We start from the raw sequence: 12,209 nt of genomic DNA, 5'->3' as shown, positions 1-12,209 counted from the left end.
TTGAAAATCTATGCACATCAGGAGCCAGGGATCAAAGTGACCCTGCAAAAAGCTGCTTTAAAACAAACGTACCTTTGATGTCCATTAATGCTTAGACCAGAACCTGTTATTTCAATTTATTGTGTATTTCTTAACCATCTTTCACCATAAGGTCCCAGGGTGCATTATACAAAATCATATATCATTATTATTTTTTAAAAAAATTCTTTATTACATTACAGTGGTACCTCTGGTTACGAACTTAATTCGTTCCGTAGGTCCGTTATTAAGCTGAAACTGTTCTTATCCTGAGACGTGCTTTCGCTAACGGGGCCTCCAGCACGCGATTTCCATTTGCATCCCAGGGCAAAGTTTGCAACCAGGAGCAGCTACTTCCAGGTTAGCGGAGTTCGTAACCCGAAGTGTTCGTAACCAGAGGTACCACTGTACATTTATAGACCATCTTTATCTTCGATGGAGCTCAAGGTGGTTTATGTGGTTCTCATCTTCCACAATTAATCCACACAGCAACCCTGTGAGGTAGGTTAGGACAAGAGATGGTGATTGCCCAAGGTCACCCAGTAAGCTTTATGACTGTGTGGAGATCCAAACCTTGGTCTCCCAGGTCAGACTCCAACACTCTAACTATTACGCCACACAATTATAAAACAAGTAAAACCTTTCCAAACGGACAGAACATATTCTTGAGAAAATGACTCTCCCCCACTAGTTTCATAATAGACAAATTCTCTCACTTTTCTTAAAATCACTGCAAACAGGTTCAATGGTCAATAATATCGCACAGGCTTCCAAAATCCCTTCGCAAATATCATTTTTTTAATCCAGTTAGAATCTTCTTCATAACCCAACAAAGCTTCTTTTTCCTATCATTGCTATTTGCAGAGATCATGTTGAACAATACATAACTAATTCGGTTTTTGGAGTCATTTTGACCCCAGCTGCATCAGCAAGTATTTGCAAGCAATAAAGGATGTAACAGGGGGAGAAAGAACCAAGAGCATTTGTCACCATTTGAAGTTAGCTCCAAAAATAGCCAGCTGATTGCCACCATATTGGAGCAGGTTTAGAAAAGGGGGACTGATGGTTTTTTGTTTAAATTTCACCTCAATTTAGCAGTTGTCAGCGATCCGATTTGCACGTAACACTAAGGCTACAAACGCACAAAGCAAGAGCAGCTGGAAAACAAGTCAAGCTTTGTAGAAACAGGCCATGGTTTGTTTGCTCATCTACGCAGTGACTCACGATTTGTTGAGCAAACCACTGTTAAAACAAATCATGACACGGTGTTATGTGCAAACACAACCAATCAATTCTTGCCCACCTGTAAACCAACATTCTCAGTAAGATTTCTAACAGTCTATTTCTTAAAAGTTCAGATTGTAGTGTCAGTTTTGGAAACAAGGTAGAGGTTAGCTGTTATTAATACATGCTCTTTCCCTCTATATATGCACAGAGAAGACTCTAAAAGCAGCTCATCCTATTAAATCTACCTCAGCACTGCTTCTACGTTGTCCAGGATATGACAAGTATGATGGGAGGCAGACTAAGGCTACAAGGGCCACTAGAAAAGCCTTTTAAGAGTTGTTAATAAATTATTATCATCACAATGCTTTTATTTTTCTTTTGACAGTATCTACTAAAATGGCAGATGCCATCAGATGCAGAGCAGGTTTCTCTTGTCTCCTACTTGTTCCTTCTGCACAGTGGTGCAAAACTGAAGAAAACAGGAGCCTTGACCATATAACAACTCATTAACAAGCCAGCAAATGGTAAAAATATGACAATACATGCAGACTGGGGATACAGTAGAGCAGCACTCATAAGTTAAACCATTAAGGAAATAAAAGCCTCCTGTGGAGCTATACAGAACCTGACAACAAGCAGGGAATGAGTATTTAACAGCTTTATTAGAAGTGCGCATGCATTGCCATAGTAAATTACATTTAATCCCAGTCACATTCCAGCAGTGCACAACAGTTTGGGCTGAGCATTTTAAATAACACTCAATGTATATACAAGAATCTACAATGTGTTATAGATTTCTGCCAAATCAGACTTTCTGTAAACAGCTTAGAGGTTCAATTTACAATCAAGTGGTATATAAATTTAGTTTAAAATAAAAATAAAAAAACCAAGCGAGATTACCAGACTATAAGCATGGAGTGGAGTGGCCAGAGTTCTGTAAGGCCTGCTCCCTGCCTTGAAGGCCTTTTTCCACCTGGCTTGGAAAGGCAGAGACCAGACTGACTCCAGCTACAAAAGAGTAGACTGCTGAACAGACTCTTTGTGGAGTTTTTTGTTGGGGCTGTTGTTGCTATTGTTATTTGTATCTTTATTTTAGAACTTGTGATTTATGTGCAAATTGTTTGGTTTGGTTGTGTATTTTTAAATGTTTATGCTTTATGACTATTTTGTTATGTTGTAGTTATGTATTTTTTTTCATGTTGTAAGCAGCCTTGAGCATGGTTTGAACTATGGGAAGGGGGCATACAAATAAAATTATGTTTGTTATGTATGTACTTAGTTTGTTAAACCATAGTTTACAGTTGCAAGTGAACTCATTACCAACCTATGGCTGCTTTCACCAGCTCCAGTATTTTCTTCCAGTCGTTACCACAGTTAACTACAGTGTCTAGTGTTGGGATCACCATTTTTCCCCAGCTCGTGGGCACATATGGAATTTTCAAAAAGAATTCTGACACTACCCAAAAAATGCTGCAAATGGCGGATTTCATTTTCTGCATATCCACTTTCTTTAAAGTCTTTTTTAAACATTTCATTTACCTGAAAATAGTGCAACCAATCAAACACATATTCTTTTACTTGTTCATATGGCTTCGTTTTCCATTTTCTCCTTCTTTAATTATTAATTCTCCATATGTAATCCAATTCTCTCTCATATTAATTTTCTTTACATTCATAACCTCTAATTGAGACAGCCAGTGTTGGACTTTGGGTTCTAATACATTTTTATACCTATCCCATATTTCAATTAAAGATCTCCGGAAGATATGATTCTCAAAACCCTTATGTCTTTTCTTCTTCTCCAACCATAAATACGAGTGCCATCCAAATCGGTTATCAAATCCTTCTAAATCTAACAATTTGTTATTTTTTAATTTTATCCATGCCTTCAACCAACAGAGACAAGATGCTTCATAATATAATTTCAAGTCTGGCAGGGCAAAGCCTCCTCTTTCCTTCGCATCTGTTAATAACTTAAATTGTATTCTTGGCTTTTTACCCTGCCAGATATATCTTGAAATTACTTTCTGCCACTCTTTAAAGATCATACTCCCTTTCATTATAGGAATCATTTGAAATAAGAATAACATCTTTGGAAGTACACTCATCTTAATTGTTGAAATTCTGCCCCAAAAAGAGTGTTTCATCCTTCCCCATACCTCCAGATCTTTTTTAATTCCATTCCACACTGGTGTATAATTATTTTGGAATAAGTCAATATTTTTTGAAGTCAACCATATTCCCAAGTATTTTACCTTCTTTGCCACTTCAATTCCTGTTTCTTGTTGCATTATTTCTATTACATTATGGTCCACATTTTTTACAATTGCTTTAGGTTTTTTTTCTTATTTAATATAAACCGAGCCACCTTACCAAATTGATAAATCTCCTCCAGCACTTCATTTAAACTTTTTAGTGGATCTTCTATCATTATTACCAGATCATCAGCAAAGGCTTTAAGTTTATATTCATTCTGACCTACTGTCACCCCTTTTATTAGTTCATTTTGTCTAATTGAACTCAGAAGGACTTCCAGGACCATTATAAATAGTAGTGAAGAAAGGACATCCCTGTCTTGTACCTTTCAATATCTTCACTTCTTCCATAATTACATTGTTCACAATCAGTTTTGCTCTCTGTTCTGTATACAGTGGTGCCCCGCAAGACGAACGCCTCGCAAGACGAAAAACCCGCTAGACGAAAGGGTTTTCCGTTTTGGAGGCGCTTCGTAAAACGAATTCCCCTATGGGGTTGCTTCGCAAGACGAAAAAAATCTTGCATCCCCCCGCGGGTTTTTTTCGCTTTTTTCGCCCTTTTCTAAAGCCGCTAAGCCGCTTATCAGCTGTTCCGCTGATAAGCCGCTTAACAGCTGATCGCTGGAAGCCGCTTGACAGCTGTAGCGCTAATCCGCTAAGCTGTCAATGGGCTTGCTTCGCAAGACAAAAAAACCGCTATACGAAGAGCCTCACGGAACGGATTAATTTCGTCTTGCGAGGCACCACTGTAAATCACTCTTATTCAATTATAAAAATCTTTTCCTACCTCCATATATTCTAAATTCTTTAACATAAATTCCCAGGATATATTATCAAAGGCCTTTTCCGCATCTACAAACATCAGTATAGCTTGTTTCTCATTCCTAGCAGTCAGATATTCCAAAGTATTAATTATATTTCTCACATTATCTTTCATCTGTCTGCCAGGAAGGAAGCCTGCTTGATCTTCATGAATAAATTCTTGCAATACCTTTTTCAATCTTTTTGCTAATATCCCCGTAAAGATTTTATAATCAGTATTCAACAATGAAATCGGCCTATAATTCTTAACTAGTGTTAAACTTGAATCTTGCTTGGGAATAAATGTAATAAAGGCTTCTTTCCAAGTTTCCGGAATATCCTTTTCCTTCAAAATATTGTTCATAACTTCTTTCAATGGTACCGTCAGGGTATGCCTCAATTATTTGTAATAACTAGATGTAAATCCATCTGGTCCTGGAACCTTTCCTTTTTAAAAATCTTTTATAGCTTCTATTATTTCTTCAATCTCAATTGGGGCGTTCAGTCTGTCTTTCTTTTCTGTCGGGATCTTTTGCACCTTTTTATTTTTTAGATATCTTTCTATTTTCTTCATATTGTTCTTTTCTCTATTCCTGAACAAATGACTGTAAAAGTCCAAGAATCCTTTTCTGATACCTTTTGGGTTTTCTATCTCCTCTCCATCGATAATAATTTTACCAATTGTGTTTTGTTCCTTTCTTTTCTTGATTTGCCATGATTTGCCAGATTTGTTAGCAAACTCAAAGTTCCTTTGTCTTAACTTTTTAATATTCCATTCCACCTCCTTATTTATTATCAATGCAAATTGTGTTTGCAAAACTTTTATATTTTGTTTTATTTTTGAATTTTGGGTTTCTTAATTAATTTTTGTTCATTGTCCATTATTTATCTTAAGATTTCTTTCTTTGCTTTCTCTCTCTGCTTGTTTTTGATTGCATTCTGTTGAATGAAAAATCCTCTCATTACCGCCTTGCTTGCGTCCCAAACTGTACTCATCTTTGTACCTTTGTTACAATTGTCTGTAAAATAGTCCAACAACTTCTTTTGTGCTTCTTGTACAATTTTTCGATCATCTAAAAGGTAGTCGTTAATTCTCCATCTGAATGATCTTTCTTCATAACCTTTAATCTCCAATTTTATTGGGCTGTGATCTGAAATAACTCTTGGTTGGATTTCAATCTGAAAAGTCCTTGGTGTTAATTCATTTGAAACCCAATCTACAAGTTTCAGAAATCTACAAGTTTCAGAACACAGTGCAACAACCAAAAAATTCAATTCCTAGCAAATTTAAAAGTAAACACTATTGCAGCTAAGTTCTAAAAATGTACCAAAGAACTGTTTGTACCCAGAGGAATTCTTTTTCTTTTTATTCTTGGAAAATGAAACTTCTCATTGTGCTGAAGAAATGTGAGTCAAAGCACATCTAGTTCATGAGAATACTAGACTTAATATTTCACCCACAGATGATCCCAAGACAATTGTAATCGAAATTTCAGTAGCTTTACCCTCATAGAGAGTGATTTTAAGCAAAGTACATTTTGCCAAAGTTATATTCAATATTATAGTTTCATGTTTGTTTGAACAAACATACTAAAACATGCACACAGTGTAATTTTACAGTACTTCTTCAGCAAATGTGTACAATTGTTTCTGTAAGTTCGTATCCCTGTAAAGCCACTAGCAAAGTAAAGGACTAAAAATATAAACAGCAAGCAAATGTATTATTACACAGACTTGGATGGATCCTGATCTTTCAGGAGTTTACTTTCCTTCAAAAAGGTACGTAACTTACGTTAGATCAAACTTTCAAATCATTCCAAATGCCTTAAATACCATACTTCTTTGTGCCTCAAACTCAGAATGTGCCACGTTCAGCATACATTCATGGCTTATGAACGTGGATTTAGAGATGCAGCTACACCTAGTGATCAGCAGTAGATCACAGCAAACAAAACTCGGTAGCTGAATGACTTCATGCCTTTAAAATAAAAACCAGAACACTAACAGAAGTCCAAGTGAGGGAGCTGAAAACAAAATGTATAGGTAACACAAACCACCAAGAATTAAAATGTGGTGGTGTTTATATGTTTATTTGCTTGTTTATCTAGTAAACTTTGCCAGAACAGGTTCTCCAAACTAACAGTGAATAAAATTGAACACACTGGGAAAACTGAATTGCTAGAAGAATAATTTATTTTGCACACTCATTTGTTCACCAAAACAAATAAAGTCATCATTAAGTGCTATTAACTTAAAATAAAATAGAGCCAGAATTCAGAGGACAACTTTATGCTTGCCCAAGAACTTGTGCATACCACATCTTATGTGGGACTGTAACTTTTTAAATATTTTGAACAGGAAACTCCATTGCCACTTTGGAACGCATCCCTCAGCTACAGTACTACATAAAGTAGTTTGCCACGTAGCATTGCACTGTTATTGGAGAAACTAAAGTTCAAATTTACCATAGGTGTGTGGGAACTAGATGTATGGTACTTTGAATCCTAGGGCATAGGTGTTTTTTTAAAATGGCTGCAATGTATCCTAATTACCAAACAACTACAAAACCTACAGAACAGTATTTGTAGAAAATTCTTAGTATGAAACTAATGAATTGTCCTGCTGCATCGGTTAAATCCAAAGCACACTGGATTTGTGTCAAGACTGCCACTGAATGCAACAGCTTTTGAAAAGAATTGCAGAGATGGCTTTTCTAGAAGGTCAGCCTAGTTTGGCTAGTTTGTTAATTTACCTCACTTCACTCCCAATGGGAAAGTCAGCTGCACACACATCACAAATGACTGGAACATTTTCTCAGCTGAAGAACACAGAGAAATCAGACACTAAATGTTCCCTCCCTCAGCCATTGCTACATAACTCTGGTGGGGTGGAGGGGTTGAGATTTGGGGGTTTTTTATTTTAAAGGAAAAGAAAAGCATTTTATGACTATACTCCAAATCCAGCCTCTACAATTGTCAATCCAACAGATTACATCTGCATTAAATACTTCTTTTCTTTTTAAAAAAATACGTATACACTGTAATTTTTCTGGAAGAGTCTGATAACTAAACGTGAGACCAAAGATGCATTATACAAGTTTCTTCAGCGTAATTACATCCTTGTAATATGCTGTAGGGTATACTTTTCTCCTCTATATTATCATAATAACAGTGCCATTTTAATCAGTGACTGAACAGAAAACTTTAATTTTTTAATAAGTAACACAAGACAAGTCAGAGATGGTTTCAGCACGAAAATCATCATATAAGAAAAGAGACAGACAAGAAACAGTATAAAGAAAACACGAAGAGCGCTGCGCGTGCAGTTCCCAGCACTGGGTCCCTGGTATCTACTGCCTGGGGCAGTGCGAGCAGTTCCTGTAGCTGGATTAAACCCAGGGTGATCCAATGTCTGGTGTGATCAGTTCTGACATCCTCCATCGTCCATTAGGGATGGGAGTAGGCGGAATCTAAATGTAGGCTCATCTCGCCTGTCTAATACGTGGCTGGCTCAGTCAAACTATCCCTTGGAAGGGCATGCATATACACATATGCCTTTATGTGCAGACTGATCTTTGGGATTGGGATCTACCCACATAAATTCAAGGAATTTCACCAGATACACAAAACAAACAGAGGTAAGCACACACACAATGATGCTCAATCCCCTACAACCACTAACCTGGACTTTCATGTGTTGAAGTTTACACATTCAGCTGTGAGACATCAAACGTACATTATTAGCCAAATGCACAGAAATCAAGTGGCATATATGAATAGCTCTTATGCAGGCAGTTATTCTCTGCGCAGAATGGGGATTGAAGACAAATTAGTTGGCCCAATTCTCTCAGCATACCAGTTCCACCCTCCCCCTGCAACGCCTGATGTCCATGCAGCATGTGGACATTGCATTTGTATAGAGATCTACATGCCTGAAGTCTAATGTGCAAAGTCACAATCCGTATGCTCCATCTTTGGGCTCTGCATGTGCTGTTTGTGTGGTCATGTATGCAGCTCTATCAAAACGTTCAACACCCCAGTGCGCTGTAGTGAGAATGACACACTAAAGTTCGGGTTTATATGGAAAATTCTAATTATATTCCCATGCCCAGAAAGTAACCATAAGACTTGCAAACCAGCCTTTATTTCTCTCGTCTGCAATTTTGCACCCACAACAAGGTCTTTGTCTCACACTATTGTGTTTAAAAACACAGGACTGCAACATAGACTTCAGAATGTTTGTAAACAACACTGCACTGAATTAACAATTTATGAACCAGTTGAAAATATATGTACTTTAATGAAAAACTGATTAATAGACACAGTTTTGCTTTGACTGCATCTATGTAAGGACGCTCCCAATATATTTAATATTGGCACTAGAAATAACTTTTAAATTCTAATATAGCATTTAAAATATGTAATTTTATAAAGGAGCAATTTCTTTGCAGTCTTGGTCACTTTCTTGTCCCCCCCCCCACTCTCAAATGAATACATATTGTAAGAAAATGAAGTTGTACAGGTGGGCTGTAAAAGTTAATAGTTTCCCCAATACTTTTTATATCACATCATTTCCTTTACATAATGCTATATGTTACAAGAAGCCCATAAACGCATTACTGACAGCAGATATAAGCATTCAAAGTTCAGGTGCTGTGCCAGCAAACACAACAAAGCTTCATGAAAATCCAAAGTTAAAATATTAGGTTGAAATCCTAACCGTTGTGAATACTTGGTTTTAGGCTTGCAGTATTAGCTGGTATACAAGTTTTCTGCCACCACTTTATACAAGAAATAGCTGTATAGGTTAACAATAGGCCTCTCTGGGACAATATTATGTTATAAACAAAAAGCACCAACTTTCTGCAGGCTTTTTGAATATGTAACTGCTTCAAAAAAATAAGGCGGTTATAAAAATGCATATTCCATTACACCTCTATTGATCTTCCATTGCAATTGATATGAACTCATACACATACACACAGACTTTTCAATTTATACAAAACATAAAATTTAAGATTATGCTGTTACTGACATCTCTTGTATCCTATTTCTATTTGAACAAAAGCATTTTCAAAAATCGTTTGTTTTGCCTGGCACTGACAAAATAAATATATCTAAAATCAATGCTGGTAAAAAAGTAGCATTCTGTATGCCATATTTCAATTGAAAGCATTAAATGTGTTGAAATTAAATATACAGGCAAAACCTATTAACTATGTGGAGATTCCAGGCACACTTACAGTGCATTCCTATGCAGGTTTATTCAGAAGTAAGCTGAACTGTGTTCAATAGAGTTTGCTGCCAATCAAGTGTGTATGGGACTAGTATTGAAGTCGACTGCAGTAAAGGGATTTACTTTTACAGTATATGATTAGGATGAGGACATAAGCCTCAGAATAATCATTAGTTTTTACAAAATGACATGATCTTAGACAAGAATCACAACATTTTTGATACAATCCAAGAAACAGTTGCTTTTTCAACTATAAACTATCATTACTGTTTATTATCTTTGGGGAATTTGTACACCTAAGGTGTATATTTACAATTTCAAACTTGTAAGAATGTCACAGGAAAACTCAACGCTTTTTGTTAACAGTTAACTTCTCCTTCCAATAATGTCTTGAAAACTTTTGCAACAACAGCAAACCCAACAGCAATATAAATATTTACTGTAACTTTTGCTCTTGCTGATTTCCTAATGATTACTTCCTAAGAAAGACTCTCTAGTGGGGACTGGATGAACGTAACACTGAAAAACTTTTGATCCATGCAGATTCAGTATATAGCAAGGATAGGGAAACCTGTGGCCCACCAGGTGTTATAGAGAATCTCATTAGCCCTAGTCAGCATGGCCAATGGTTAGGATGGTAGCCCAGGAGTGTACAGAAGGCCATAGGTTCTCCATCTCTGGTGTACTGCATTAAAAAATAATAAGAAAAGCTCATCTGTTCTCTTAACATCTTTCAATAATTTCTGCAGTTGCCCATACTCTATGCTCCAAATAATAGTGCTGTCTGTAGTACCTACCGTTACACATGTAGACATTTACCCACATAGGCACAACAGGCTTTTTGGCACACAACTTTCCAATACTTATACATGAAAACTGGTCTGAAGCTTATTGACTGGAACAGGAAACTGGTTGTTCTTTTTTGCAACCCAGTGGTAACTTTGGTAGGCTAATAGAAGCATCAAGTATTACAGAAGTGGTGTTGAGATAGTATTGTTTCTAAGCAAGGCAAGCACACACTTCTGCACCCACATAAAATGCTCATTTCTTCCAATATTTTGACAAGTTGTGCTGCAAATTATGCAGCTAAGCTGAGGTATGGCTTTATCCCAATAAAGTGAGAGCTAACTGCGAGTAAAGTTTCATGATTCACAGCTCAGCTACAAATAGCCTCATTGAAACCAGAGAAGGGACGGGGGAGAGTTTTTCTTCAGAATTATATTTCATACCAGGGGAAACCTCTGGAACGCCTCTCTCGCAATGAACCTTCTGACTTATCTAGAAATGTAGAAGGGAACTTTTGAGAAAACACAGGCTGCTTTTATACACACAGCGTCCCTGGAACATTCCTTTAAACCAGAATGTGTTTACAGAAGCCATGAAGAGCGGATTTCTTAAAATCCAAAACTTAAGTTACACAAGGGTGCTGTACACAAGCACTACTTAATGCACGAAACACCAAGTACCCTGCAGCCAAGGCAACAACCAGAGTCCTACTTCTCCTCCTGAGCAAAGCACGTAGAAGAACATGGAACCCAGATGTCTTCAATTTCTCTCATAGGTTTCTAGAGTTCATATGAAAAACAAACAAAACGAGCCCAAGTTACTCATCCCATCCAACTCTGTGGAACTAACTGTTTCGTAATCCAGCTACAGACCAAAATTAGAGGGTTGTATGCCTCACATGCACCATTAAAGCATGTTACGCACACTGGAGGGTATCCAGAGGAGGAGAGCCCAAGCAGTGAGGATGCTGAGGCAGTAAATGCCTGCCAGGTAGAATTAAAAAGTTACTCTTTGATTATCACTTCGCTGCTACAAAGTGGGGAGAAATGATGGAATCACAGCACAGGGCACTGCTTTGTCCAAAGCTTGACACAACTTGACCAGCACTGGAAAACACTTCTTCACAACAACTACTCTTCAAAGCTCGGGACCCCTGCGTCCCCCTGCCACACCTGGACGCCAGACCAAATGGGCTGTCAGTCACACAGCACTCAAGGCACAAAGGTCGCCTCCGCCCCACAGTAGTCCAGCACTGAGGACTTGCACATACAAACGGGGTGGCTAGTCGGACTGCAGAGAGGGGTCCGCGCAAAGTATTCTGGGCAGCTATCTCTTGCCCAACTTCTCTCGCCACCCAGCACGAGAGACCGTGGGCTCCAGCGCCCCCGCCACGAGCTCGGCTCAGAAAGCCGCCTCGCCTAGACGGAGCGTCCCTGGCTGGGAAGGAAGAGAAGCCCGGACATTTGCAACTGCTGGCCGGGAGCAGCCAACTTGCAGAAAGTTGTTTGGGGGTTGGATTTAAAGCAACGGCCCTTCACATATTTAGATTTTTTAAAAAATGTAATGGTGGTTTGTTTTTTTGTTAGAATTCCGAATTCCCGCCTCCCTTTCGAGGGAGGGAGCTCGTCGAGTTGGGCCAGACTCCGCAGCAGCCGCCTCGCTCCGCGTCTTGCACTTTTGCACCCGGCAGCCAAACTAACGGGATCCCTCCCTCGGCGCCTGGAACTTCCCCTTCTCCCTTCCAAGCGTCTCTCTCTCTCTCCTTCCTCCTCAATTCCACTCAGCAGCTCCAAGGGTCACACTCGCCAAGGGGGGGGGGGGAAATACCTCCCTATTCCCCAAGGCAGCCCGTCCCGCTTCACCTTTCCCCACACGAAGCTCCTTAAG

General features: G+C 38.4%; 1 protein-coding gene across 11 annotated transcripts in view; it reads right to left on the bottom strand.

Annotated features, from left to right (window-relative positions):
* Positions 1-12,209, bottom strand: part of PTPRM (protein tyrosine phosphatase receptor type M) — a 401,111-nt gene that overhangs the window by 388,628 nt on the left and 274 nt on the right. The window lies entirely within an intron of this gene.

This window comes from Podarcis melisellensis (assembly GCF_964234715.1).
Source record: "Podarcis melisellensis genome assembly, chromosome: 7".
In the NCBI taxonomy this organism is placed as follows: domain Eukaryota; kingdom Metazoa; phylum Chordata; class Lepidosauria; order Squamata; family Lacertidae; genus Podarcis; species Podarcis melisellensis.
The sequence above is the reverse complement of the archived record's forward strand: the minus strand, read 5'-3'. Positions and strand labels throughout refer to the sequence as shown.